The sequence below is a fragment of the Oncorhynchus gorbuscha genome, linkage group LG26, assembly GCF_021184085.1.
Source record: "Oncorhynchus gorbuscha isolate QuinsamMale2020 ecotype Even-year linkage group LG26, OgorEven_v1.0, whole genome shotgun sequence".
NCBI lineage: Eukaryota > Metazoa > Chordata > Actinopteri > Salmoniformes > Salmonidae > Oncorhynchus > Oncorhynchus gorbuscha.
In genome coordinates, this window is record NC_060198.1 from 40,084,151 (window position 1) to 40,108,333 (window position 24,183).

General features: G+C 47.6%; 1 pseudogene; it reads right to left on the bottom strand.

The window, feature by feature from the left end:
* Positions 1 to 22,683, bottom strand: part of LOC124016330 — a 40,315-nt pseudogene extending 17,632 nt beyond the window's left edge.
* Positions 22,684 to 24,183: the final 1,500 nt, after the last annotated feature.

Consider the following 24,183-nt stretch of genomic DNA (forward strand, 5'->3'; position numbering starts at 1 on the left):
CGCACAAACACACATGCAAGCATGCACACACACATACACACAGAGAAGGCTCAGTTTGTTGGGTTGTGATGACCATATCAACTATATCAATGTGACTATATCATTATCAATATTAGACACATCAAAGGTGATCATGTGATCATGTGACCTCTGACCTTGCTGGTGTCCTCCCGGGCTGTGCTCCAGCGCCCGCGATGAGTCCGTCTGACCACGGCCACTGTGTTGGAGTTACCGTAGTGATCCAGATGAGCGGTGGAGCCCGTGGGGAGGGAGCCGCCCCCGTGGGAGTACCTCAGCTCCAGAGCACTGCCTGGGAGAGACCTGAGAGAGAGAGGGAGGGAGGGAGGGAGGGAGACAGAGGGAGGGAGGGAGGGACAGAGAGAGAGAGAGAGAGAGAGAGAGAGGAGAGAGAGGGAGGGAGGGAGGGAGGGAGGGAGGGAGGGAGGGAGGGAGGGAGGGAGACAGGAGGAGGGAGGGAGAGGAGGGAGGGAGAGGAGGGAGAGACAGAGAGAGACAGTGGGACAGAGAGAGAGAGAGGAGAGAGAGAGAGAGAGAGACAGAGAGAGACAGAGAGAGAGAGAGAGAGAGAGAGACAGAAGAGAGAGAGAGAGAGACAGAGAGAGAGAGAGAGACAGAGAGACAGAAGAGAGAGAGAGAGAGACAGAGAGAGAGAGAGAGACAGAGAGAGAGAGAGAGAGAGGGACAGAAGGGAGAAGAGAGACAGAGAGAGACAGAGAGAGACAGAGAGAGAGTGGGCGGGAGAAGAGAGACAGGACAGAGAGAGGAGAAGAGAGACAGAGAGAGAGTGGGCGGGAGAAGAGAGAGAGGAAGTGGGCGGGAGAAGAGAAAGCGTCACGACTTCTGCCGAAGTTGGCTCCCCTGCCTGTTCGGCGGTCGTTGTCACCGGCCTACTAGCCGCCACCGATCCCTTTTTTCGTTGTCTGTTTGTTTTGTGTTATTAGTTGCACCTGTGTCTATTTGTGTGTGCTTGATGGGCTTCCTTATTTAAAGTAGGTTTTCCCGCCCTTGTTTTGTGCGGGATTCATTTTGTGTTACGTGTGTGCGTTAGTTAGGTGTGTACGAGTTCTGGACCTGCTACCCTGTGTTTTTGGGTGCTCCATATATTTCCACACCCTGTGTTGTGGGCTTGTTTGTTTGTGCCATATTAAAGTGCACTTTTCCCTGTGGAACTCTCTGCGCCTGATTCCATTCCTCACACACCTAGTTCCCCATGACAGAAAGATAGACTGATATAGACAGTGAGTGGGAGAGATAACTGGAATGTACAGGCATCCAGCCTCTCTGTTCCATATGTACAGGCCACACCTGAACCTATACTGAGAGTAGGAGAGAGAGGTTATAGGAAGCACATAACACTGCAAACCACTTCTACTACTTGGTTACAATACTGCCAGCCACATTCATAGGCAGCAGCTGTATGAGGTGTGTAGGAGGTGTGTTGGAGGCGTGTTGGAGGCGTGTTGGAGGTGTTGGAGGTGTGGAGGTTGATGTGAGGAGTTGAGGAAGGGAGGGAGACCTGGAATAGCAGGACCCGCCGGGTCTCAGTCTGAGCTGGTCCAACTCCAGCTGAATCCTCTCCAGCTCGGATATCAGTTGGTCCTGAAACAGTGAAAGAAATAGAGAATAAGTTAATACAATTGAAATATTTAATTAGAGTATGTAAAAATGGAATTATCTCTTGATATACCTTGTTTGCTAGAAGGTCGTCCTGGATCTTCTTCATGTTAGAAAGTTCCTCAGAGAGAGCATTCTGAAAGGTTCACCATTAAAAAAAAACTTTATTAGGTCTACTGCATAACAACAACATATCTGTAATTACACATTATCAATGCCATGAGGTCCGAACTGTATTCCAGAGTAGTTGTTTAGAGCCAGAGTGGGTTTAATATTGAATAGAAACTGGATGAAGGGGATTGTGTAGACTGTTGAGTGGGAACTCAGGTGTGTGTGTGAAATGAAGGGGTATGGGTTTTAGTTGAAGTGTTGACTGTTTTGAGTGGGAACTCAGGTGTGTGTGTGAAATGAAAGGGTATGGGTTTTAGTTGAAGTGTTGACTGTTTTGAGTGGGAACTATGCTAAGTGTGAAGAGGTGTGAGAGGGTGTGAGTGGGCCGGTAAGTAGTACCTTGTCCTCCAGAGCAGCCATCCTCTCCTTGAGATGGAGCTGAAGCCTTTCGTTAGACTCAGACAGCAGCTTGTCCACCGTGTCAGACAGACGCTTGTTGTGTTCATCATTCATCCTCTCCCTCTGCCTCGCCTAGGGAAAGGAGAGAAGGAGAGAAAGAGAGAGAGAGGGTGAGAGAGAGAGAGGGTGAGAGAGAGAGAGGGTGAGAGAGAGAGAGAGGGTGAGAGAGAGAGAGAGGGTGAGAGAGAGAGAGAGAGGTGAGAGAGAGAGAGAGAGAGAGAGAGAGAGAGAGAGAGAGAGAGAGAGAGAGAGAGAGAGAGAGAGAGAGAGAGAGAGAGAGAGAGAGAGAGAGAGAGAGAGAGAGAAAGATAAATTAGGGAGCTAAATAGTGAGGTATTTTTATGTCTGTCATTGTTTCTACTGTTGATCCTGTTGCCATCTTGGACTAGGCTTCTCCAGTTGGGAAACTCTGTGTGCCTCACTTGCCCTGAGGCAGGGAGAGAGTAAGATAGAAAAATGGAAGGACAGAGGGTGGGCGGATAGTTAACAGCAACCTTTCTGCTTGACTGAGTGAGAGAGAAGGAGATTGGGATCTGAATACAGACTGACAAATAGAGGGCTTAGAACATTAGTATGCCATTGTAGAGTAAAAAGTGATAAAGGAATGGTATGAAAGAGGGGGTGGAAGGGAGAAAAGGAAAAGGGAGAGCGAGCATGACTCACCCTCTGTAACTCCTGATTCTTCTCCTCTAGTTGCGCCTCCATCTGTCGCAGTCGCTCCTCAAAGTTACCATGACGCTCCTCAGCCTGTGATGCAAGAGGAGGAGGGTGGGGAGTCAAAACAGGCAGCATGTCAGAATGTTGATAGAACATAATTATGACTGGGTTACCCAACCTTGGATTGGGTAAAACGTTTGATTTGAGTGATCTCCTGTCTGTGCAGATCATAGTCAAACACAGTAGGATGTTTTCTAGCATACACATTCACTTCTGATCTGTTTGCAGATGTCAGACAGTGGCGGTCAGTGCTGTTTAAGATTGAGTTTTTCATGAGCATGGCCTTATTTCTATTACAGCATATTGGATGACTGTCATTCATATTCCATTCACCCAGTTCAATGTAACAACGATAGGTTTAGGCTACTACAGGATGCTCAAATTTGACCTATAACCTCATGACGTTGCGACAACTTAGCCTACACATTCAATACCGCCTTCCACACTCTTGCCTGCATCTAGTTGATATAGGGTGTAATCATTAGTCCAACAGTTGCAAACAATAGTTTCTATTGAACAAATTCAGGGATTGTTCATCCCCGTTTTGTCCGATTTACTTCCGTTTACTTCCGTTTCAGAAACATTTTCCAACAGAATCGGCGGAATGAATACACCCCTGATCACGCGTAAACACAGTTCACTTTCATAGCAGCCACTTTGTATTCCTTCTTGCATCCATGCGCTCTCCTCCTCTCACCTTGTCCCCCCTATGTGACCAGGCGAAGAAAAAAAATTCCAAGCCAAACCATATCATAACCACTACTCATAGCCTACATGTTGTCACCATATTAGCTAAAGTAACGTCATAGTCAACATAGCTAATACAATAACACAATAGTAAACCCGCTACAGTCACGAAGTAACATTACACTTTCGGGCCCCGATGGCAATAAATTAGTAAAAGTTGACCTTGACTTGGAAGAGTTCCAGTGTTATGTTGGATAGTCATAGCCAGCTAGCTAACATAGCATCCCTCTCTTTGAGCAGGGTGTTTGAGTAGGCTAAACTAGTTAGCTGCATTTGTTCAAAACTGTTCAACTATTGTCTTTCTCTCTCTTTGAGTCAGCTATCATGCAGTATTTATCTGTTACCAAAAATAAATTACTCAACACATGTATGCACTGCAGTGCTAGCTAGATGTAGCTTGTGCTTTCAATACTAGATTAATTCTCTGATCCTTTGATTGGCTGGACAACATGTCAGTTCTTGCTGCAAGAGCTCTGAAAGGTTGGAGGACGTCCTCCGGAAGTTGACATAATTACTGTGTAAGTCTATGGAAGGGGGTGAGAACCATTTTGGGGTTTTTGTATTGAAGTCAATGTACCCAGAGGAGAATAGCTGTCCCCCAGCTACACCATGGTGCTACATTACAGAGTGATGTTATTGCAAAATAGTGTGTTTTAATCAATTATTTGGTGACATGTGATTATATTTAGTATAGTTTTATCTAAAAAGGGTAACTTAAATGTTTTACAATTTTTATTTTTTATGAAATTCACTGAGGAGGATTGTCCTCCTGTCACGACTTCCGCCAAAGTTGGCTCCCCTGCCTGTTCGGGCGGTGCTCGGCGGTCATCGTCACCATCCTACTAGCCGCCACCAATCCCTTTTTCGTTTGTCTGTTTGTTTTGTCTTATTAGTTTCACCTGTGTTCTGTTGTATGGCTTAATGAGCTTCCCTATTTTAAGTACGTGTACCCACCCTTGTTTTGTGCAGGATTGTCTTTATGTTACGTGTTTGCGTTTTAGGTAGAGGTGGTTATATTTTCTGGACTTGGCACCCTGTGTTTTTGGGTAGTCACTTTGTTGTCCGCGCCCTGTGTTGTTGGGCTTGTCATTTTTGTGTGCCGTATTAAAGAGCACTTTTCCCCAGTGGAACTCTCTGCGCCTGATTCCTTCTCTGCACCTGATTCCCGCATGACAGAATCCCGCACCTAAACAACATGGAATCAGCAGGAGCAGCCGCACCTCCTCTCCCATCGATGGAGGAAAGGGTCCTCCATCATACCAGTGTTCTCCATAGGACTGGTTCAGCGATGGATCTAATGATGGAGAGGATGGATCGATGGGAGAGGAGTGGCCTTCCCACCTCATCTCCAGCACCCCCTCCTCCAGCACCTCCTGCCCCTGCTACCACATCCGGCTCCGGGGCTCTTCGGCTGGTGCTCCCACGGGAGTATGATGGAACGGCGGCTGGGTGTCAGGGGTTCCTCCGACAACTTGAACTTTACCTGGTGACCGTTCGTCCTACGCCCTCCGGGGAAGAGAGCGCAAGCGCCATCGTCTTCTGTCTGACTGAACGAGCCCTAGAGTGGAAAAACACAATGTGGAATGGCCCAGACTCGGCGAGGGATCACTACCCCGAGTTCACCCGCCGATTCCGAGCTGTATTTGATCACCCACCAGAGGGTCGTGCGGCGGGTGAATGGCTGTTCCACCTGCGTCAGGAGACGAGGAGCGCGAAATTTCATGGATCGGGGGCTCGCGTTAAAGCTAGGGATTCCCCCTTGTGTCGCTACCTTTCCCTGTGCACTCCTTAGATAGCCGACCATTAGGATCAGGAGTGGTCAGGGAGGCCACGGTGCCGCTGGACATGGTAAATCAGGGGAGTCATAAGGAGCAGATTAATCTGTTCCTTATAGATTCACCTGCGTTTTCAGTGGTGTTTGGAATTCCCTGGCTAGCTCAGCACAACCCGGTGATTTCCTGGCGACAGGGGGCTCTTAAGGGGTGGTCAGAGGAGTGTTCAGGCAGTTATATAGGAGTTGCCATTGGTGTGACTACGGTGGAGAGACCAGACCAGGTTTCCACCGTGCACATTCCCTCTGAATATGACGATTTGGCTATCGCCTTCAGTAAAAGGAAGGCGACCCAATTACCACCCCATCGTTGAGGGGACTGCGCGATACACCTCCTGGAGAACGCTGCACTTCCTAGGAGTCACGTGTACCCCTTGTCTCAGGAGGAGACAGTAGCTATGGAAACATATGTTGCTGAATCGCTGGGACAGGGGTACAGACGGCCCTCAGCATCACCCGTCTCCTCGAGCTTCTTTTGTGTGACGCAGAAGGAGGGAGGTCTGCGTCCGTTCATTGATTATCTAGGTCTAAATTCCATCACAGTGGGGTTTAGTTACCCACTACCTCTCATCGCTATGCCGGTGGAATCATTTCACGGGGCGCGCTTCTTCACAAAACTGGACCTGAGGAGTGCGTATAATCTGGTGCGTATCAGGGGAGGAGATGAGTGGAAAACTGCATTTAGTACTACATCTGGTCATTATGAGTACCGCGTCATGCCATATGGGTTGAAAAATGTTCCAGCCGTCTTCCAATCCTTCGTAGATGAGATTCTCCGAGACCTGCTCGGGCAGGGAGTGGTAGTGTACATCGATGACATCTTGATCTATTCTGCCACACGCGCGGCGCATGTGACTCTGGTGCGTAAGGTACTTGGGCGACTGCTGGAGCATGACCTATATTGCAAGGCAGAGAAATGTGTGTTCTTCAAACAGGCCATTTCCTTCCTGGGTTATCGTATTTCCACCTCCGGGGTGGTGATGGAGTGTGACCGCGTTACAGCCGTGTGTAATTGGTCGACTCCGACCATGGTGAAAGAGGTGCAGCGGTTTTTAGGGTTTGCCAATTACTACCGGAGGTTTATCCAGGGTTTTGGTCAGGTGGCTGCTCCCATTACCTCACTGCTGAAGGAAGGACCGGTGCGCTTGCGTTGGTCAGCAGAAGCGGCAGAGCTTTCAGTCGTCTGAAGGAGCTGTTCACCAATGCACCCGTGTTGGCGCATCCGGACCTCTCTTTAGCGTTCATAGTGGAGGTGGACACGTCCGAGGATGGGGTCGGGGCCGTGCTGTCCCTGCGCTCGGGCGTGCCACCCAAGCTCCGCCCTTGTGCCTTCTTTTCGAGGAAGCTCGGTCTGGCGGAGCGGAACTATGGGGGACCGGGAGTTGTTAGCTGTCGTCAACGCTCTGAAGGTATGGAGACATTGGCTTGAGGGGGCGAAACACCCTTTTCTCATATGGACTGATCATCGTAATCTCAAGTATATCCGGGCAGCGAGGAGACTAAATCCACGTCAAGCTAGATGGGCCATGTATTTTACTCGGTTTCGGTTCACCATCTCGTACCGGAAAGGCTCCCAAAACACCAAAGCCAATGCGCTGTCCTGCCTCTATGATACCGAGAAGCGGTCCGTTGAGCCAACTCCCCATCATTCCACCTTCATGTCTCGTGGCACCAGTAGTATGGGAGGTGGACGCGGAAATAGAGAGGGCCTCACGGTCCCGCCGCCTGCCCTGTCGGAAGCTGGGGCCGCAGTGTGTGGGGCCATTTAAAGTCCTGAGGAGAATAAACAAGGTGTGTTACAGGTTACAACTTCCTAGGTATTACCGTATTAACCCTTCGTTTCATGTGTCTCTCCTCAGGCCGGTAATGGCTGGTCCCCTACAGGAAGGTGAGGTGCCTGAGGTCCCACCCGCCCCCTCTGGACATCGAGGGGTCCCCGGCGTACACAGTACGTGGCCTTCTGGACTCAAGAAGCCAGGTGAGGGGCCTACAGTACCTCGTGGACTGGGAGGGGTACGGTCCTGAGGAGAGATGCTGGGTTCCGGTGGAGGACATTTTGGATCCTTCTCTGCTGAGAGACTTCCACTGCCTCTAACCGGATCGCCCGGCGCCTCGCTCTCCGGGTCGTCCTCGAGGCCGGTAGCGGCGCGCTGCGGGAGCCGCGCGTCGGGGGTACGTTTTTGTTTGTCTGTATTGTCTTATTAGTTTCACCTCTGTTATTTTGTATGGCTTAATGAGCTTCCCCATTTTAAGTACGTGTACCCACCCTTGTTTTGTGCAGGATTGTCTTTATGTTACGTGTTTGCGTTTTAGGTAGAGGTGGTTATATTTTCTGGACTTGGCACCCTGTGTTTTGGGGTAGTCACTTTGTTGTCCGCGCCCTGTGTTGTTGGGCTTGTCATTTTTGTGTGCCGTATTAAAGAGCACTTTTCCCCAGTGGAACTCTCTGCGCCTGATTCCTTCACCCACCTAGTCCCACGTGACACCTCCCCTTCCTCCTCTGAGGAGCCTCCACTGAGGTCAGTGTACATGAATCTTGTTTGGAGTGACATTTCAGGCATCTTGCCTCAACAAGTACTACATAATTGGTTCTTTAGGGTTATGCTGATGATTGAGACATTTACATCTCCTTGACAATCATGTTTGTTATAAATGACAGTTTTATGATACAAGCAATCAATTATCATAGAGCTCTTGACATGTTCTGCACCTGAGGCTGAACTACAATGTGAAAGTGTGATGAATAGTGTGATGAAGCAGCATCCATTATCATGCAGGGCTCGTAGCAGCCATTTATTTATTTCAGATTTTGATTTGATATTTACTCGAATGCACACACACACACACACACACACACACACACACACACACACACACACACACACACACACACACACACACACACACACACACACACACACAGTGGAGGTGGTGTACCTTGTTGAGTGCAGCCACTCTCTGGGCGAGCTGGGCCTCTATCTCAGGCAGTGTCTCGGCCCTTTGCAGGGTCTGCTGCAGCTTCTGCTTGGCATCGTCTAGACGCTCCTGGAGCTGTCTGTTCTTCTCCTCACTCTGCAGGAGTGGAGTAGGATGAGGAGGAAGAGAAGGAGGAGAAGGAATTTAACCTCACAGTCAGTAACAAAAATAATTCTTAACCCTAAACACAAAATGCAGAGCTTTTATCATTGCTAAACTACCAATCCTCTCCACTAACAGAAACAACCAGGAGAAAGCAGGTCGCTACACCCACCTGCCTGTAGAGGGAGTCTTTACTGGCCAGGTCATTCTCCAGCCTGTCTTTAATGTCGTGGAGAGACGTCGCCTCCCTCTGGGCACTTAGGTACCTGCAGGCACACAGCACAATGACATACAGCAGACACATCTTGAAGGCAATGTCGTACAACTGAACACAACAGACACAATTGCCTATGGCAAAAGACATTCCCTGGTGTATTCAGGGGGGGTGGATAGACAGTTGTATTTACCTGCGTTCTAAAGTAGTTATTCTCTCCTCCATGTCCTCTCTCTGACAAAGAGCCTGAGAGAGGAGAAAGGGGGAGGGACAGACAGAGGAAAAGAGGGAAATAGAAAGAGGGACAAATACATAAAAGTCAGACATGATCAAAGAGACTTGGCGCTGCTGCTAAACCACTAAAACTGTAGCTGAAGTATGATAATGGTTAGTTGAGGGAAGTTGTTGACAGAGGAAACACGTCTCTGCCAAGTGACAGATGTTATTGCACAAGTCCTGGAGGAGGAGGAGGAGGAGGGAGAGAAGGGAGAGGAGGAAGGAGAGGGGAGGAGGAGGAGGAAGAGGGAGGAGGAGGGAGAGGAGGGGGAGGCAGAGGGAGAGGAGGGGTAGGAGGAGGGAGAGGGAGAGGGGGGGAGGAGGGAGAGGGAGAGGAGGAGGAGAAGGAGGGAGAGGAGGTGGGAGAGGGAGAGGAGGGGGAAGAGGAGGGAGAGGAGGAGGTGGCTGTGTGACAGCGCTAGCTTCTATCCACACGCTTGCCTGTTTACTAGTGATACTGTTGCCATGGCTACAGGGTAAGTCTCACACATACAGTATAGTACAGTAGCAGTTATTGCTGCCAAGTAGGAAAATGGCTCTGTTGCCACAGGAAACTGTTATATTTCTCTAATAGAGTAGGGAAAACAGACACACATTTTTCTCTATCGCAATGCGATGCTGACACACACGTGTATTTTCAACCAATTGGGAAGTAGAGCTCACCTCCTTCACATCCCTCTGCAGTTTCTGATTGGCTTCCTCTGACTTGGTCACCTCCCTCCTAGCTGCAGTCAACTGTTCCTCGATCTCCCCAACCTGGAGAGTGACATAATATTTACACACAAGAAGCCACCATCTGGGTCAGTATCACATCTATGAAAGTCATATTCCTTATAACACATGCATGTCTGGTGTATGTATGACTCAAACTGTTAGTTCTCTCTATTTGTCAGTCACCTGTCTGCACATGAGGGCCAGTCTTTCTTTCAGCTGGGCCAGCTCTGCTCTCTGTCGCTCTATCTCTGTTTCTCTCTGTCTCTCTCTGTCAATCTCTCCATCCTCCAGGATGGAGGAGGGTCCATTGGGCAGCCGCTGTGAGAGGAAGAAGGAGAGGAAAACGACAAGGAAAAGACAACATCATGTAAAGATGGAAATGTGATGCGACTCCTTAAACTCCAAGCAAAATATGCAGCACATGAGACACTAATACTTCAACATTTACTTCAGCCAATACAGCATAAATCCCCTCACCTCTTTCCCATTTTCTAAGCCTTGTTGGCGTCTTTTGATTTGGTCTCGTAGAGAATGGCACTAGGTCGAGATGGAGAACAGGAAGGTTTAGAAAAGATGCTTTATCTGCAGACAGAGGAAAAGGAGAACGAGCAGAGGAGGATAACTCACCTCATTTGAGGAGGACTCCAGCTCTTCCTCTAAAACAGTCACTCGCTCCAGAGCCACACGTAACCTCTCTCGCACCTAAGGAGGTCCCAGACAGACAGAGGGGGAGAGAAAGACGAGATAGTGGAAAGGGAGAAAGAGAGTGGGAGTGAAGGGGAGAGAGAGAGGTGGATGTTAGTACAGAAGGTTAAGAATAAATCCTGTGGAGCTAGCCCACTCACACCTCCATTTAGCACCCAGACTGACCTTCTTGTCCAGCCCTTTACCACACACACACACACACACACACACACACACACACACACACACACACACACACACACACACACACACACACACACACACACACACACACACACACACACACACACACACACACACACACACACACCTTCTCGTCCAGGGCTTTGTGGTGTTCGAACAGGGACTTGAGGGCCTTGAGGACCTCCACCTCGCTGGAGACCCCGGCAGGAGACTGGGCCTGCCTCTTCACCACTGTCATCCTCAGACTGCGCTCATGACGAGACACAAGGCACTCCAGATGCTCCAGCAGCAGCTGGACACACAGAGAGCAGGGGCCACTTGTCATGTAGATCAGATCCTTATTCCAACAGAATTTCAGCATGCTTATAGGGAAAGACACTGAACAAGCACAGCACTTACACAAATGACTGATGACTGGCTGAGAGAAATTGATGATAAAATTATTGTGGGGGCTGTCTTGTTAGACTTCAGTGCAGCTTTTGACATTATCGATCATAGTCTGCTGCTGGAAAAACGTATGTGTTATGGCTTTACACCCCCTGCTATAATGTGGATAGAGTTCCTGGTCTAACAGAACACAGAGGGTGTTCTTTAATGGAAGCCTCTCAAATATAATCCAGAATCAGGAATTCCCCAGGGTTTTCTATTTTTACTAACGACATGCAACGGACTTTGAGTAAAGCCAGAGTGTATGTATGCGGAAGACTAAACACGTCAGCTACTACAGCGACTGAAATGACTGCAACACTTATTAACAAAGAGCTTCAGTTAGTTTCAGAGTGGGTGGCAAAGAATAAGTTTGCCCTAAATATTTCTAAAACTAAATGCATTGTATTTGGAACAAAACACTCACTAAACCCTAAACCTCAACTAAATCTTGTAATAAATAATGTGGAAATTGAGCAAGTTGAGATGACTAAACTGCTTGGAGTAACCCTAGATTGTAAACGGTCATGGTCAAAACAAATTGATGCAACAGTAGCTAAGATGGAGAGAAGTCCGTCTTTAATAAAGCGATGCTCTGCCTACTTAACAACACTATCAACAAGGCAGGTCCTACAGGCCCTAGTTTCTACCTTCTTAACAACACTATCAACAAGGCAGGTCCTACAGGCTCTAGTTTCTACCTTCTTAACAACACTATCAACAAGGCAGGTTCTACAGACCCTACTTTCTACCTTCCTAACAACACTATCAACAAGGCAGGTCCTACAGGCCCTAGTTTCTACCTTCTTAACAACACTATCAACAAGGCAGGTCCTACAGGCCCTAGTTTCTACCTTCTTAACAACACTATCAACAAGGCAGGTCCTACAGGCCCTAGTTTGTTTTGTCGCACCTTGACTACTGTTCAGTCGTGTGGTCAGCTGCCACAAAAAAATGACTTTTGCAATTGGCTCAGAACAGGGCAGCACGGCTGACCCATGGATGTACACAATGAGCTAATATTAATAATACCCATGTCAATCTCTCCTGGCAGAAAGTGGAGGAGAGATGGACTCCATCACTACTTTTATTTATGAGAGGTATGTTGAATGCACCGAGCTGTCTGTCTAATCTACTGGCACACAGCTCGGACACCCATGCATACCCCACAAGACATGACACAAGAGGTCTCTTCACAGTCCCCAAGTCCAGAACAGACTATGGGAGGCGCACAGTACAAAATAGAGCCATGACTACATGGAACTCTATTCCACATAAAGTAACTGACGCAAGCAGTAAAATTGGAATTGAAAAACAGATTTTTAAAAACACCTTATGGAACAATGGGGACTGTGACACAACAAACATTGGCACAGACACTTACACACACGAAAACATACGCACTATACACACACATGAATTTAGTACTGTCGATGTGGTAGTGGTGCAGTGTGTTTTGAGATCTGTGAATGTATTGTACAAATACAAACTGAACTGTATAACATATAGGTATACAGACATACTCAAGCGTAAACATATGCGTGCATGAATAGACACAAAGACGTACACTTAAACCCACAATTCAACACGCGCGCACGCACACACACACACACACACACACACACACACACAAACCCGTGTGTTGTTCCTCTCTGCCTTGAGTTCTGCTATCTCCTCCTCTCTCTCCAGCAGCTGCTCCCGGCAGACATTCAGCTCTTTGGTCAGCACTGCAAACTCCTGCAGAGACACAAGAGGGCGACGTTACTCACAATACACTGTATGTAGCCATAATCATTTACAGTACATTAGCACACATACATACAGCACACATACATACAGCACAATTACAAACAGTTCAACAACTGTAACTAAGCACAAAAACATTTCAACAAGAAAAAAAACATTTAAATTACAGACCTGTGACACATACACACAGTGGAGGCTGGTGGGAGGAGCTATAGGAGGAAGAGCTCATTGTAATGTCTAAAATTGGATAAATAGAAGGGGATCACACACAAAGATATGGAAACCACATTTGACCCCATTCCATGCATTCCATTCCAGCCATTACAATGAGCCCGTCCTCCTATAGCTCCTCCCACCAGCCTCCACTGACCCCCCCCCATCACTGAGTCGACTATAGTTTGATGTTGAGTTTCCAACTATGTATATCTGGGAGCAGATAATGTCTATGTTCCTGACCTGGGTTGCTCATAACACTCCAGTGAACACCTCATGGCCATTCCTCATGACCATGGCGGGGCCAGCCACGTTGTGTAGGCTAGGCTGACATATGGCCACATATGACACTGTACCATCCTCTGTCCTGTCGGCCATCTTGGCCCAGATGGACTTTACCCGTGCGTGACCAAGCCGTGACACACATTCACTATCAGTGTCACAGTAAGGAAAGGCATGCAACCGCCCGTGTCCTTGAGCATGTGAAGACTGAATCATGGGCGTTTCCACAAGCCACTGAGAGACATTGGTGCTCAGTCCAGCTCTTCCAGTATATGGTGTAATTCTACATGCCCTGGAGCATTATAACATAACACTGTTGATAATTGTGTTCAGGTAGGAATATTAGGGACTGGGCTGTCAGTGTGCACATCAGTGGTAACTACTGATAGAGGAGAAAAGAGAAAAAGACGACAGGGGAAAAAAGGAAAAAGAAGACAGGGGAAAAAGACGACAGGGGAAAAAGACGACAGGGGAAAAAGAAGACAGGGGACAAAGAAGACGGGACAAAGGGAAAAAGACGACAGGGGAAAAAGAAGACAGGGGAAAAAGAAGACAGGGGACAAAGAAGACGGAAAAAGAGACAGGGGAAAAAGAAGACAGGGGACAAAGAAGACGGGACAAAGACGACAGGGGACAAAGAAGACGGGACAAAGGGAAAGAGATGACAGGGGACAAAGGCAAAAAGACGACAGGGGACAAAAAAAGATGACAGGGGAAAAAGACGACGGGACAAAGACGACAGGGGACAAAGAAGACGGGACAAAGGGAAAAAGATGACAGGGGACAAAGGGAAAAAGATGACAGGGGACAAAGGAAAAAGATGACAGGGGACAAAGGAAAAAACGACAGGGGAAAAGACGACAGGGGACAAAGGGACAGGGGACAAAGGGAAAAAGACGACAGGGGAAAAAGGGAAAAAGAAGACAGGGGAAAAAGACGACAGGGGAAAAAGAAGACAGGGGACAAAGAAGACAGGGGACAAAGGGAAAAAGACGACAGGGGACAAAGGGAAAAAGATGACAGGGGAAAAAGGGAAAAAGATGACAGGGGAAAAAGGGAAAAAGATGACAGGGGAAAAAGGGAAAAAGATGACAGGGGAAAAAGGGAAAAAGATGACAGGGGAAAAAGAAAGGGAAAAAGATGACAGGGGACAAAGAAGACAGGGGACAAAGAAGACAGGGGACAAAGGGAAAAAGACGACAGGGGAAAAAGGGAAAAAGATGACAGGGGAAAAAGACGACAGGGGACAAAGGGAAAAAGATGACAGGGGACAAAGGGAAAAAGACGACAGGGGAAAAAGGGAAAAAGATGACAGGGGAAAAAGACGACGGGGAAAAAGGGGAAAAAGATGACAGGGGACAAAGAAGACAGGGGACAAAGACGACAGGGGACAAAGGAAAAAAAAGGGGAAAAAGACGACAGGGGAAAAAGGGAAAAAGACGACAGGGGAAAAAGGGAAAAAGACGACAGGGGAAAAAAGGGAAAAAAAAGACGACAGGGGGGAAAAAGACGACAGGGGAAAAAGACGACAGGGGAAAAAAGATGACAGGGGAAAAAGACGACAGGGGAAAAAAGGGAAAAAAGACGACAGGGGAAAAAAAAGGGGAAAAAACGACAGGGGAAAAAGACGACAGGGAAAAAGGAAAAAAAGACGACAGGGGAAAAAGACGACAGGGGGGAAAAAAGACGACAGGGGAAAAAGACGACAGGGGAAAAAGGGAAAAGACGACAGGGGAAAAAGACGACAGGGGAAAAAGGGAAAAGACGACAGGGGAAAAAGACGACAGGGGAAAAAGGAAAAGACGACAGGGGAAAAAGACGACAGGGGAAAAAGACGACAGGGGAAAAAGGACAAAAAGACGACAGGGGAAAAAGGAAAAAGAAAAAAGATGACAGGGGAAAAAGACGACAGGGGAAAAAGGGAAAAAGACGACAGGGGAAAAAGGGAAAAAGATGACAGGGGAAAAAGACGACAGGGGAAAAAGGAAAAAGACGACAGGGGAAAAAGACGACAGGGGAAAAAGACGACAGGGGGGAAAAAGACGACGGGGGAAAAAGGGAAAAAGATGACAGGGGAAAAAGACGACAGGGGAAAAAGGAAAAAAGACGACAGGGGAAAAAGGGAAAAGACGACAGGGGAAAAAGACGACAGGGGAAAAAGGGAAAAGACGACAGGGGAAAAAGGAAAAAGACGACAGGGGAAAAAAAAGACGACAGGGGAAAAAGAAGACAGGGGAAAAAGGGAAAAAGACGACAGGGGAAAAAGACGACAGGGGAAAAAGACGACAGGGGGAAAAAGGAAAAAGATGACAGGGGAAAAAGGGAAACAGATGACAGGGGAAAAAGACGACAGGGGAAAAAGGGAAAAAGACGACAGGGGAAAAAGACAACAGGGGGAAAAGGAAAAAGACGACGGGAAAAAGGGAAAAAGACGACAGGGGAAAAAGACGACAGGGGAAAAAGGAAAAGACGACAGGGGAAAAAGACGACAGGGGAAAAAGGGAAAAGACGACAGGGGAAAAAGACGACAGGGGAAAAAAAAGGGAAAAGACGACAGGGGAAAAAGACGACAGGGGAAAAAGAAGACGGGACAAAGAAGACGGGACAAAGACGACAGGGGACAAAGAAGACGGGACAAAGGGAAAGAGATGACAGGGGACAAAGGCAAAAAGACGACAGGGGACAAAGGAAAAAGACGACAGGGGAAAAAGACGACGGGGAAAAAGGAAAAAGACGACAGGGGAAAAAGAAGACAGGGGACAAAGAAGACGGGACAAAGGGAAAAAGATGACAGGGGACAAAGGGAAAAAGACGACAGGGGAAAAAGGGAAAAAGACGACAGGGGAAAAAGGGAAAAAGACGACAGGGGAAAAAGGGAAAAAGACGACAGGGGAAAAAGGGAAAAAGACGACAGGGGAAAAAGGGAAAAAGACGACAGGGGACAAAGAAGACAGGGGACAAAGGGAAAAAGACGACAGGGGAAAAAGGGAAAAAGATGACAGGGGAAAAAGACGACAGGGGACAAAGGGAAAAAGATGACAGGGGACAAAGGGAAAAAGACGACAGGGGAAAAAGGGAAAAAGATGACAGGGGAAAAAGACGACAGGGGAAAAAGAAGACAGGGGACAAAGAAGACAGGGGACAAAGAAGACAGGGGACAAAGGGAAAAAGACGACAGGGGAAAAAGGGAAAAAGATGACAGGGGAAAAAGACGACAGGGGACAAAGGGAAAAAGACGACAGGGGAAAAAGGGAAAAAGATGACAGGGGAAAAAGGGAAAAAGATGACAGGGGAAAAAGACGACAGGGGACAAAGGGAAAAAGACGACAGGGGAAAAAGGGAAAAAGATGACAGGGGAAAAAGACGACAGGGGAAAAAGGAAAAAGACGACAGGGGAAAAAGACGACAGGGGAAAAAGGGAAAAAGACGACAGGGGAAAAAGACGACAGGGGAAAAAGGGAAAAAGATGACAGGGGAAAAAGACGACAGGGGAAAAAGACGACAGGGGAAAAAGGACGACAGGGGAAAAAAAGGGGAAAAAGACGACAGGGGAAAAAGGGAAAAAGATGAAAGGGAAAAGACAGGGGAAAAAGACGACAGGGAAAAAGGAAAAAAAAAAGGGAAAAAGATGACAGGGGGGAAAAAAAGGGAAAAAGATGACAGGGGAAAAAGACGACAGGGGAAAAAGGGAAAAAGACAGGGGACAAAGGGGAAAAAGACGACAGGGGAAAAAGGGAAAAAGACGACAGGGAAAAAGACGACAGGGGAAAAAGGGAAAAGACGACAGGGGAAAAAGACGACAGGGGAAAAAGAAGGGGAAAAAAAAAGACGACAGGGGAAAAAGGGAAAAGATGACAGGGGAAAAAGACGACAGGGGAAAAGGGAAAAGACGACAGGGGAAAAAGACGACAGGGGAAAAAGGGAAAAAGACGACAGGGGAAAAAGGAAAAAGACGACAGGGAAAAAAGAAGACAGGGGAAAAAGGGAAAAAGACGACGTGGGAAAAAGACGACGTGGGAAAAAGACGACAGGGGAAAAAGGGAAAAGATGACAGGGGAAAAAGGGAAACAGATGACAGGGGAAAAAGACGACAGGGGAAAAAGGGAAACAGATGACAGGGGAAAAAGGGAAAAGATGACAGGGGAAAAAGACGACAGGGGAAAAAGGGAAAAAGGGGAAAAGGGGAAAAAGACGACAGGGGAAAAAGGAAAAAGACGACAGGGGAAAAAGGGAAAAAGACGACAGGGGAAAAAGACGACAGGGGAAAAAGGGAAAAGACGACAGGGGAAAAAGACGACAGGGGAAAAAGGGAAAAGACGACAGGGGAAAAAGGGAAAAGACGACAGGGGAAAAAAAAGGGAAAAAGACGACAGGGGAAAAAGACGACAGCGGAAAAAGGGAAAAGACGACAGGGGAAAAAGGGAAAAGACGACAGGGGAAAAAGACGACAGGGGAAAAAGGGAAAAGAGGACAGGGGAAAAAGGGAAAAGATGACAGGGGAAAAAGACGACAGGGGAAAAAGACGACAGGGGAAAAAGGGAAAAGATGACAGGGGACAAAGAAGACAGGGGACAAAGGGAAAAAGACGACAGGGAAAAAAGACAACAGGGAAAAAGAAGACGGGGAAAAAGGGAAAAAGACGACGTGGGAAAAAGGGAAAAGACGACAGGGGAAAAAGGGAAAAGACGACAGGGGAAAAAGACGACAGCGGAAAAAGGGAAAAGACGACAGGGGAAAAAGGGAAAAGACGAAGGGGAAAAAGGAAAAGACGACAGGGGAGGACAGGGGAAAAAGGGATCCCAGGGGAAATTTGGGAAAAGATGACAGGGGAATCCTTGGGACTCCCCTCCACAGTCCAAGACACAATGGGAAAAAGACGACAGGGGAAAAAGGGAAAAGATGACAGGGGACAAAGAAGACAGGGGACAAAGGAAAAAGACTCATCCTCAAAAAGGGAAATCCACGCTATCTGGGAAAAAGGGATAAAAACACCTGGGAAAAAGGGAAAAGATGCGTGGGAAGCTCCAAAAAGTATGCGTGGCAAAAAGACACATTGGGGAAAAAGGAAAAAGTCTGTGGGGAAAAAGACCAGGAATTTGGAATTCTGGGATTGATTCTAGCTGAAAAGACAGCTTTTGGCACCAATATCCCACAATTATTCCCTCTCTCTCTTTCTCAGAGTTCTCTCTTTCTACTATGAACCCTTGTCTCACTATCCCCTCCACAGTCCAAGACACAATGTGATCATAAACTACCTCAAGGTGTCTGAATCTATCACAGCCTCCATCTCTCCCTCTCATCTTCTCACTCAGCCTTCTCCGCTAGCTCATCCTCACAATCCTATCATCCAGCGCTCTATCTGCTCCATGTTGATAACCCATAACACCTAAGAATAGATGCCAGAAGCTCCATCATTAGTATGCAGCAATATGAAATTGGTCTGATGCTGCTAGTCTGTGTTGAATGTTTCACAGCACCTGTTCTGCTAGCTCTGTACCATGCTCTTATTCTCACTCTGCAGCCCTAGTGTTGAATCTATCAATCTGTCTCTCTCTGCTAGCCCTAATGTTGAATCTTTCTCAGCAGCTCTGTGCTGCTACACCTGAGTGTTGAATCTATCAACCTCTGTGCTGGTAGCCCTTGTTGAATCTATCACAGCGCTCTGTGCTGCTAGCCCTACTGTTGAATCTATCACAGCGCTCTGTGCTGCTAGCTCTAATGTTGAATCTATCACAGCGCTCTGTGCTGCTAGCCCTAATGTTGAATCTATCACAGCGCTCTGTGCTGCTAGCCCTAATGTTGAATCTATCACAGCGCTCTGTGCTGCTAGCCCTAATGTTGAATCTATCACAGCGCTCTGTGCTGCTAGCCCTAATGTTGAATCTATCACAGCGCTCTGTGCTGCTAGCCCTAATGTTGAATCTATCACAGCGCTCTGTGCTGCTAGCCCTAATGTTGAATCTATCACAGCGCTCTGTGCTGCTAGCCCTAATGTTGAATCTATCACAGCGCTCTGTGCTGCTAGCCCTAATGTTGAATCTATCACAGCGCTCTGTGCTGCTAGCTCTAGTGTTGAATCTATCACAGCGCTCTGTGCTGCTAGCCCTAATGTTGAATCTATCACAGCGCTCTGTGCTGCTAGCTCTAGTGTTGAATCTATCACAGCGCTCTGTGCTGCTAGCTCTAGTGTTGAATCTATCACAGCGCTCTGTGCTGCTAGCCCTAATGTTGAATCTATCACAGCGCTCTGTGCTGCTAGCTCTAGTGTTGAATCTATCACAGCGCTCTGTGCTGCTAGCTCTAGTGTTGAATCTATCACAGCGCTCTGTGCTGCTAGGTCTAGTGTTGAATCTATCACAGCGCTCTGTGCTGCTAGCGCTAGTGTTGAATCTATCACAGCGCTCCGTGCTGCTAGCTCTAGTGTTGAATCTATCACAGCGCTCTGTGCTGCTAGCGCTAGTGTTGAATCTATCACAGCGCTCTGTGCTGCTATCGCTAGTGTTGAATCTATCACAGCGCTCTGTGCTGCTAGCTCTAGTGGTGAATCTATCACAGCGCTCTGTGCTGCTAACGCCAGTGTTGAATCTATCACAGCGCTCTGTGCTGCTAGCGCTAGTGTTGAATCTATCACAGCGCTCTGTGCTGCTAGCTCTAGTGTTGAATCTATCACAGCACTCTGTGCTGCTCGCATCATGTGTGTGTCCGTAGATGTGTGCACATTATTGATCCCCCTCTCAGTGAGGTAATATGGCCCTTTAATGTCCAGTCATTCTCAGTAAGAACACATTGTCCTATCACATCTGTTATTGCTTTCAATAGTTCAGAGAACATATGGGTTCTAACAAAATAAACCGCATCACTCCACTTAGGCATCCAGGGAGACTGCCTGTCTGAAATCCAAGATGGAGTCATTTTCGCATGTTCAGTGGCGTCAGTCACACTAGAATGATTACTCCACGGGCATAAGGATGTGGGCTAATATTGGCCTGGGTATTATAGAGGTCTTTACTCAATCGAATGGAACCTCCAATAATATGTAACAGTCTGTCATGAAGTCTAAGTCATGATTCAGCCACAGCCCTGCTCAGTATGCATCAGAAATGATCCGTAGGAGCAGGAACAACCACATACCAACAAGAACAGACGGAACAGCTTAGTACAGATGGAACAACTCCGTGAAAAACTGAACAGCTCATTGGTGAGTCCAGTAGATAGCAGGATAGCTCAGTATGGATAAGAGAAGCAACATAAAACCAGAACCATGTTAAAGTCTAAGCATAAAAAACTGAAATATAACATTTACATAAGTATTCAGATCCTTTACTCAGTATTTTGTTGAAGCACCTTTGGCAGCGATTGCAGCCTCACGTTTTCTTGGGTATGACGCTACAAGCTTGGCAAACCTGTATTTGGGGAGTTTCTCCCATTCTTTTCTGCAGATCCTCTCAAGTTCTATCAGGTTGGATGGGAAGCGTCGCTGCACAGCTATTTTCAAGTCTCTCCAGAGATGTTCGATCAGGTTCAAGTCCGGGCTCTGGCTGGGCCACTCAAGGACATTCAGAGAGTTGTCCCGAAGCCACTCCTGCGTAGTCTTGGCTGTGTGCTTAGGGTCATTGTCCTGTTGGAAGGTGAACCTTTTCCCCAGTCTGAGGTCCTGAGCGCTCTGGAGCAGGTTTTCTGTACTTTGCTCTGTTCATCTTTCCCTCGATCCTGACTAGTCTCCCAGTCCATGTCACTGAAAAACATTCCCACAGCATGATGCTGCAACCACCATGCTTTACCGTAGGGATGGTGCCAGGTTTCCTCCAGACGTAAAACTTGGCATTCAGGCCAAAGAGTTCAATCTTGGTTTCATCAGACCAGAGAATCTTGTTTCTCATGGTCTGAGAGTCATTTAGGTGCCTTTTGGCACCCTCCAAGCGGGCTGTCATGTGACTTTTACTAAGGAGTTGCTTCCGTCTGGCCACTCTACCATAAAGGTCTGATTGGCGGTCCTGCAGAGATGGTTGTCCTTCTGGAAGGTCCTCCCTTCTCCACAGAGGAACTTTTGAGCTCTGTCAGAGTGACCATCGGGTTCTTGAGGCCCTTCTCCCACGATTGCTCAGTTTGGCCGGGCTCTAGGAAGAGTCTTGATGGTTCCAAACTTCTTCCATTTAATAATGATGGAGGCCACTGTCAACTGTGGGACCTTATATAGACAGGTGTCAGCCTTTCCAAATCATGTCCAATCAATGGAATTTACCACAGGTGGACTCCAATCAAGTTGTAGAAACACCTCAAGGATGATCAATGGAAACAGGATGCACCTGAGCCCAAACAAACAGGATGGAGTGTCATAGCAAAGGGTCTGAATACTTATGTAAATAAAGTATTTTAGTTTTATTTTTTATTCTAAAAACCTGTTTTCACTTTGTCATTATGGGATATTGTGTGTAGATTGATGAGGGAAATATTTAATTTAATCAATTTTAGAATAAGGCTGTAACAGAATGTGAAAAAAGTCAAGGGGTCTGAATACTTTCCGAAAGCACAGTATACACTCACTCTCTCTTTTTCACAATCACAATGTTTTTGCAGCGAGGCATGGAAGGTCTCTATAGATTCTTTCTCCAGATCTCACACTTAGTATGTAAACACACATAGGACACACACACACACAGGCAGCCACATATGCAAGTGCACATACAAACATGGACGCACAAATGTACAAACACACTCTCCCCGTGTGTACCTGTGGTAGGGCGATGGACAGCTGTCTCGAGAGGGAGTCCTTCTCATGGCCCAGGTCTCGGAGTCGAAGCTGGGCTGTCCCCAGACTGTCCTGGGTCTCCCTCAGGCTGTCCAGCAGCCTCTCCCTCTCCGTCAGCATGTTCACCATCAGAGATTCCAGATTCCCTGTGCTGCCCCCCTCGTCACCTCCGCCCCGGGGCTCCCCTCTACCCCCGTAACCACCCCCCATACCGCCTCCCATTCCCCCGCCACTCCCTCCCGGAGAGGAAGGCCCTCCCCCACTCCCGCCACGCCCATCCTCAGAGATGGTGGGCATCACCTCGCACATCATCTTGAGGCCCGAGAGTGTGTGGGGTGTTAGCTGGAAGTTGGTGGGTGTCGGTGGAGAGTGTGGGATTGTGGGATTGTTCTGGGAGAATTTGCTTCAAGGAGCACAAAGAATTTTGTTTCAAGTATGTATGCTTGTATGAGGTAAGGTGTGAAGGGCACTATTTTCTTTTGTCTCTCTCTCTCTATTTCTCTCTGCCTAGCTTTGACCCTTGGTCTCTCTCTATTTCTCTCTGCCTAGCTTTGACCCTTGGTCTCTCTCTATTTCTCTCTGCCTAGCTTTGACCCTTGATCTCTCTCTATTTCTCTCTGCCTAGCTTTGACCCTTGGTCTCTCTCTATTTCTCTCTGCCTAGCTTTGACCCTTGATCTCTCTCTATTTCTCTCTGCCTAGCTTTGACCCTTGATCTCTCTCTATTTCTCTCTGCCTAGCTTTGACCCTTGATCTCTCTCTATTTCTCTCTGCCTAGCTTTGACCCTTGGTCTCTCTCTATTTTTCTCTGCCTGGCTTTGACCCTTGATCTCTCTCTTTTGTTTGTATCCTTGTCCTTTTTGGTGGCACTCTGTTACCCTTCTCTCTCCTCTGTACCTCACCTCTCTATGAATAAGACGTCACTGTCATCACAAACAAGCCTGTGTTTGGTTGGTTAACGGCTTGTCACTCTGTACCTTGCTACTTCCTCATCTCTACTTCCTGGCTTCACTGAATTAGCTCCTTTGGATGTATTACTACAATAGCAATAGCTCTGCTGTGTCTAGCAAACACCTGATTGGCTCTCTGCTTGTGGTGATAACAACTGATTGGTTGTCTCAGTGAGTCTGGCTGAGTGACAGGGCCCAGGTAATTGTGAGGTACAATTAGGGTGTGGCAAGGTCTAGAGTGGTAGGACGAGATAGGAGGAGTCCATGGGGGTGTCTAGGAGTTTAGGGAGGGGGCAAGATGGAAGGCAGGTGAAGTGGAGGGCCTTGGACACCCCAGGGTGGTCTTCAGACAGATGAGAGAAGCAGCTGGAAAATAGAGAACAAGACGATTGGAAACTGGGGAAAGGAAGAGAGAAACGGGGGAAAGGAAGAGAGAAACGGGGGAAAGGAAGAGAGAAACGGGGGAAAGGAAGAGAGAAACGGGGGAAAGGAAGAGAGAAACGGGGGAAAGGAAGAGAGAAACGGGGGAAAGGAAGAGAGAAACGGGGGAAAGGAAGAGAGAAACATGGGAAAGGGGAGAAAGGAAAGAGAGAAACAGGGGAAAGGGGGAAAGGAAGAGAGAAACAGGGTAAAGGAAGAGAGAAACAGGGTAAAGGAAGAGAGAAACAGGGTAAAGGAAGAGAGAAACAGGGTAAAGGAAGAGAGAAACAGGGTAAAGGAAGAGAGAAACAGGGTAAAGGAAGAGAGAAACAGGGTAAAGGAAGAGAGAAAAGGTAAAGGAAGAGAGAAACAGGGTAAAGGAAGAGAGAAACAGGGTAAAGGAAGAGAGAAACAGGGTAAAGGAAGAGAGAAACAGGGTAAAGAAACAGGGAAAGGAAGAGAGAAACAGGGTAAAGGAAGAGAGAAACAGGGTAAAGGAAGAGAGAAACAGGGTAAAGGAAGAGAGAAACAGGGTAAAGGAAGAGAGAAACAGGGTAAAGGAAGAGAGAAACAGGGTAAAGGAAGAGAGAAACAGGGTAAAGGAAGAGAGAAACAGGGTAAAGGAAGAGAGAAACAGGGTAAAGGAAGAGAGAAACAGGGGAAAGGAAGAGAGAAACAGGGGTAAAGGAAGAGAGAAACAGGGTAAAGGAAGAGAGAAACAGGGTAAA